The sequence below is a fragment of the Misgurnus anguillicaudatus genome, chromosome 1, assembly GCF_027580225.2.
Source record: "Misgurnus anguillicaudatus chromosome 1, ASM2758022v2, whole genome shotgun sequence".
Classification (NCBI taxonomy): domain Eukaryota; kingdom Metazoa; phylum Chordata; class Actinopteri; order Cypriniformes; family Cobitidae; genus Misgurnus; species Misgurnus anguillicaudatus.
Genome location: NC_073337.2, coordinates 27921295 through 27927294, shown reverse-complemented (window position 1 = coordinate 27927294; position 6000 = coordinate 27921295). Strand labels below are relative to the sequence as shown.

Sequence of the window (6000 nt, the reverse complement as noted above, 5' to 3'; positions counted from 1 at the left end):
TGATAATGTCCTCTATGAACTTAAACACAACTACACATAGCTGTTTCATGTCTTTTAAAAACCTCTTTTTTAAATCTGTTTACATTCATGCTTATTAAGAATAATGCATTTTTTTATTATTTGTTATGTTTATGGTCTTATATTTTAATGTGTGTAGTGGACGTCCAAGAGAATTATGATGATGTCATCATTATTAGACAGAACATTCAAGATATAAATGGTGAGTTGAAGTGTAATCACTGCAGTAATGTTTCTGTTACTATTGAACTGCATTTAAACCAATAGACTCCTCATGGTTTATCAAGTGTCATTAATCTGAGACAGCCATAAGGGAACATGACAATGTCGTAAGGTGCATTAAAAAGTATATTGTGATATATTTGTGTTTGTCTTATGTGTTTGATAATGAGCATCAAATGGAAGGTCAGGAAAACATTATGATATTTGACATGAAGTAATTATATCGGCTTTTAATTGTTTAATTATTGGTTTTATTTACAACAAATATTAATAAACAAAGCAACAACTGTACATCCATCAAATATCACAGTTTTTGAATTATGGTACATTTAAACCTAAATTTAAACCGACCAATAGTTTCAATTTATGGTTTGATTTAATTGCACTGATCTTGTATCTTTTGAAGCAACAGCTCCATCAGCAATTGATATGTGGCCACTTCCTTTCCCTATCAAATTTTTTTAAAGGGGATGCAAGTGTGTATGCTTTACATAAATGGTATACCAAATGTATAGAAATGTTTTCTTAAAAAAAGTGTGATCCGTATTATGTATGTCTATTATAGCATTAATCCAGTCATTGTGACTTTATCAGCTGTTATCAGTTAGTGTCAGAAAGAGAAATGTGTCTATGACATGAGACATGATGTATTACAAATCACAATATGAGTTGTTTGTCATGTGACTTCATCAGAGAGAGTTCAGGAGGAGTATGATGATGTGAAGAATGACAGTGAAGATGTGACAAACCTGTTAGGTAGATTATTAACCTCTAGATCTCATTTAAAGATGTATATTATAATATATTTGATCTTTATATATTATCTATTTAAATTGTTCAGTTTAAAATCTTCATACAATTAATAAAAGAATATGAATGTGCTTTTGTTTTACAGATTATGATGATGTGGGGGAGGAGCCAAACAAAGTGGGAGGGACTGTGTGACTCAATAACCACACCCACTGCCTCATGTCATGAAATCATTTTACAGCTTAAAATCATATAAGTGATCAAATTTTGCTACTCAAGCTACAGTGCCTGATGTTTTATTGATTTTTTAATAGTTTTTTATTGAATATCACATGCTTTGCTTTTATAGAGAAGTTACAAATGTACTTTATTTTTATGTCTGGTTGGAAAAGAGTATAAATAAAATATCAGAGAGCATCATACTGTACACAAACGTGGTTTTATTTAAACGGCCATCTAAACAGCACAGTTTCTTGCGTGAAGGTGCATTTCAACATCACAATGTTTTAAACAATTTAAAGCTGAGGGTTTTGAGTCTTACTGCTATTGAATGATTTGTGTTGAGTTTGGATCTTCTGCAGTAAAAGATTCATCTGTAGATTGAGCTCGAGTTCACTCTTCTTGGAGTTTTGTCTTGAATTCCTGCAGGTAAAATAAATCAAACATCAGTGATTTGTGTCTGACATAAAAGATTCATCATAAAATGAAAGGATTGAGGAAACTACAGAAAACAAATAACACAACTTCATCTTAATAACATGTGTATTTCTGTGCAGTTGTGTGATGAATCTGTCTGTGTGTTGTTATAATGTAATATCTTTGTTATATCACACATCTACTGGATGTTATCATGGTCAGTTTCTTCTCTCCTCACCTCTCTTTATCCTCTCAGCTCCTCCTTTATCTTCTCATTATCTTCTCAGGTAAAGATGTTTCAGATGCTCTGGATTTTAAAATGTACAAATCCGTCTTTTCTTGTAAAGTAGTTTGTAATATTCATGTTTTATCTCTTCGTCTTGTAAAGCAAATCTCAGTTGAGGAAATACGAGACAGATATTAGATGATGTAAGCAGAACTTATTCAAATAAACTACATTGTTCAACGCAGACGTTACGTTTATCAGCTATGTTTGTTTATATTTAAAGTTTGTTTAATTAATTGATAACCTTATATTAATGTTTTTTTTTAAGCAATCGTCTACCCACCCTCTTTAACTATTATCAGAAACATCTTTGAACATTATATGATGAACCCTCATATGCAGCATCAGTTTAAACATGTTTACGTTTATCAGACGTTCAGTTTAATTACATTTTTAAAGAATCATGTAAGATTTACCTCAGTTGAGCTCCAACAACAACAACAACAGAGCCGTCTGACGAGTAAAGGACCACCAATGATGACGTAAGAATGACTTCAGGCATTAATAATCAAATCTAAACATCGATTTGACTCCTCGCGTCAAATTTCCAAAATATGTCAAAAATCATAAGAAATTGCCATAATAAACAGTTAAATCTGAGTCTATGACGCTCGCGTGGTGTTTGAAGCTCGTTCATGTGTGAGATCAGAGCAGTATTGTGTGCTGTTGACCGCATGGTGGCAGTAGAAGATAAATCAATCTCACACTGTGATTAATTCCTACTGTTAAAACCGCATACCAGCAAGACCAGCATATGTTGTGTTTTGAGTAGTGAACAGCTAAACCAGCATCTGCACCAGCTAAACAAGCATCAAACATAGACCAGCATAATTCACATGCTGGATTGATGCTGTTTTTTTCAGCAGGGATGCTGCTTATGAATGTTATTTAACTAGTTGTATTGGTTATTCGTTATACATTAACGCTAGAACACATTTCGTTTCTGCAATGCCACAAAGAAAATTATATCCCAGACAGCACACGTACGTCTGCCCGACGTCGGCTCAAGAGCGTACGTCGGCCTCCTTATTTGAAACATCTAATAAGTATCGGCCACGCATTGGCCAAATCTTCAGTCAAGTCAACGGTATTTCCCGCTCATCAGGCTTGTCTGTTACGTCGGCTTTGGGTCGGATAACTATACCGGAGGCCGATGCCGCGCTTCTCTCTGTTGGTGCGTGCCCAGTTATTACACCTTTTGCAACCACCAGAGCAAAGGCGACATTATGGGTGTAAGTATGTACAAGAACTAAGTAAATGATAATAAGTGAAGAAAAATGGAATCCGTTAAGTAAATGTAAATGTTTTAATATAATATACAAGTAAAATAAATAAAATAGCAGCGCCTTCTTTGCTTTTAATGACACACAGCTGCTAAGTACCATTATTCCGAAGCAGAAGGGGGCAGTAATGTACATACGATGTTTGCCAGACGCCGTTAATACTCAAGTAAGTTAGAGAAAATGCAACTGGGGAAAGTGAGGAAAAATAAGGAATTATTGGCTTGTTTTACATGTATCATTGTTTTGTGTTCCTCTCCTGTGTAAAAAAACAAACAATTCCATGTCAACTCGAACACGCAAAACCCTGGTATGAAGCATTGTCATGGGCATGCCAAACCAACAGATGGCGATATATTCCTTAACCCAGAGAAGCCACTCCAGTCTCCTCTTGCCATGAACAAGGAAAAAGTGCGGGAGCTGACTTCGCAAACATCCGTGGTTCAGGTAAGTTTTCGACAAAAATCTTATATTAAATGTCTGTGACTCTTAAAAGTTAGTATAAGGCACTCCGTCTACTACAGCACAGCAAATAAAGTCATAGTTACTCACATTTGTAGTACTTGCAGCGCTATTCAGACTTGAGGCATTTTTGCTAAAATGTTTGTGTATTATTATAATTTCCATTAATTTTTGTTGTTCTAAAATGTTTCTGTAAAACAAACGTGTCAGCTTGTTGTTATGTATAGTCTGACCGACTAGAGGTAATGTTGACGTTGAAGACAGAAATTGTTGTGTATTGAGGTGACGTCATCAATGTCATCACGGAAGTTTGGAAAAGTAAAGTGGAAAGATAAGTTCAATCTGGTGTCCGTGTGATTCAATTCGAAACATATAACTTTAGAAAGGTTATAACATTGGCGACGAGGATGTTAATATAAGGACTAACTCGTTAGTTAAATCTGCAAGTGAGTTAGACGCGTGTCACGCAGTCGTTTTTTTCAGTTTGTTGAAAAGTTTAACGGAGATAGACGGCGTGCGTGAAAGATGGATGGTACCGTTCCCAAGTTCGACTGTTACAGTGATCCAGCCACGTTGGGCCCACGGTGGACAAGATGGCTAAATGCTTTTGAACTTTTTGCCGATGGAAAGGGTTTGATCCTGACTAATGATGCAAGCGATGCTACAAAACAAAGACGGAGAGCTTTGCTTTTACACCATGCTGGAACAGACGTGCAGGATATTTTCTCCACACTCGCCGACACGGGAGGGCTAACGGATTATGCGCGAGCAGTAACAGCACTGAATGCATACTTTGTGCCTCAGGTAAACACGGCATTCGCAAGACAGACATTTTATCAGCTAAAGCAGAAGACGGGACAGACCGCACAACAGTTTGTTACATGTTTAAGACAAGCGGCAAAAGATTGTGATTTTGGTGCTGATAAAGACAATCAAATAAGGGATGCTGTTTTAAGTCGGTGCAACTCTGAATACGTGCGTAGGAAATTGCTAGAGGAAGGCACGGATTTGACACTTGCTCGCACTTTAGAAATAGCTGCACAATGTGAACGTGTTGAACTGCAGATGGCGGCGATGCACATTTCTCCAGAGGCTGAAGTTAAAGAGACGGTGAGTCACGTGTCCAGAAAAGTAGCGAGAGATCAGAAAAAACGAATGCAATATAGTAAAGGAAATACAGATTCAAACAAAACCTGCTACAGATGCGGACAGACAGGCCATTTTGCAAAAGATTATAAATGTCCCGCACGTGGAAAATTATGCAGAAAGTGCAACGGAAGAGATCATTTTGCACAAATGTGTAAAACAAAGGAAAGATCAAAGCAGACAGTAAAAAGAGTTGAATCTGATGAGAAGAATCAAGAGTTTGCATTTGTTGTAAAAGAACAGCACAACATGGACAAATTAACATTCTTAGTTGGAGGTGTCAAGCTACCCATGTTAGTTGACTCGGGTGCAACAAGCAACATAGTGGATGAAGAAACGTGGGAAATATTGAAAGGCAAAAAGATCAAGTGCAGTTCTGCTAAAACAGACAAAAAACTGTATGCATACTCATCAAGTGAACCCCTGCCAGTGAAAGGAATTTTCTGGTGTGACGTCGGAATCGGGGAACGCAGCACAAAAGCTGAGTTTACAGTTATTTGCGGGAGAGGTGAGCCACTGCTTGGAAAAGATACAGCAGTTGAATTAGGAGTGCTGAGGATTGGAGCGAATGTCGCAGTGGTGAGTGATGTGATGTCCATGATACGACAGCAATACCCCAAATTGTTCTGTGGAGTAGGCAAACTAAACACAAAACAAATTAGTTTGCACATTGAGAACACAGTGACTCCTGTTGCACAGCCCCTTAGACGTGTTCCGTTCCATCTAAGAGAGGCTGTTGAGAAAAAAATAAACGAGATGCTCCACATGGACATTATTGAGAAAGTCAATGGAGCAACCCCTTGGGTAAACCCAGTTGTCATTGTGCCCAAAGCAAACGGGGAAATAAGGATGTGTTTGGATATGAGACAAGCAAACACTGCAATCATTCGTGGGAGGTTTCCGATCCCCACGGTGGATGAACTGTTGCAAGGAATGAATGGATCAGTTGTTTTCAGCAAACTAGATCTGAAATGGGGGTATCATCAGCTGGAATTGACTCCAGAATCGAGAGACATCACAACCTTTGCCGTTCATAATGGTATATATAGGTTCAAAAGACTGGTGTTTGGAGTTTCATCAGCGAGCGAGCAGTACCAGCATGAAATAGCCACTGTTCTAGCTGGCATCGAAGGAGTGGAGAACATATCAGATGACATCATCATCCATGCACAGAACAAAGAGACTCACGAGAAAAGAATG

General features: G+C 37.5%; 1 long non-coding RNA gene across 1 annotated transcript; it reads right to left on the bottom strand.

Moving 5' to 3' along the window:
• Positions 1-1262: 1262 nt before the first annotated feature.
• LOC141364911 (uncharacterized) lies at positions 1263-2555 on the bottom strand. Its single transcript, XR_012370314.1, has 3 exons — positions 2329-2555; positions 1865-2019; positions 1263-1632 (listed from the first exon to the last, which is right to left on the bottom strand). It is a non-coding gene; the product is annotated as an uncharacterized lncRNA (long non-coding RNA).
• Positions 2556-6000: the final 3445 nt, after the last annotated feature.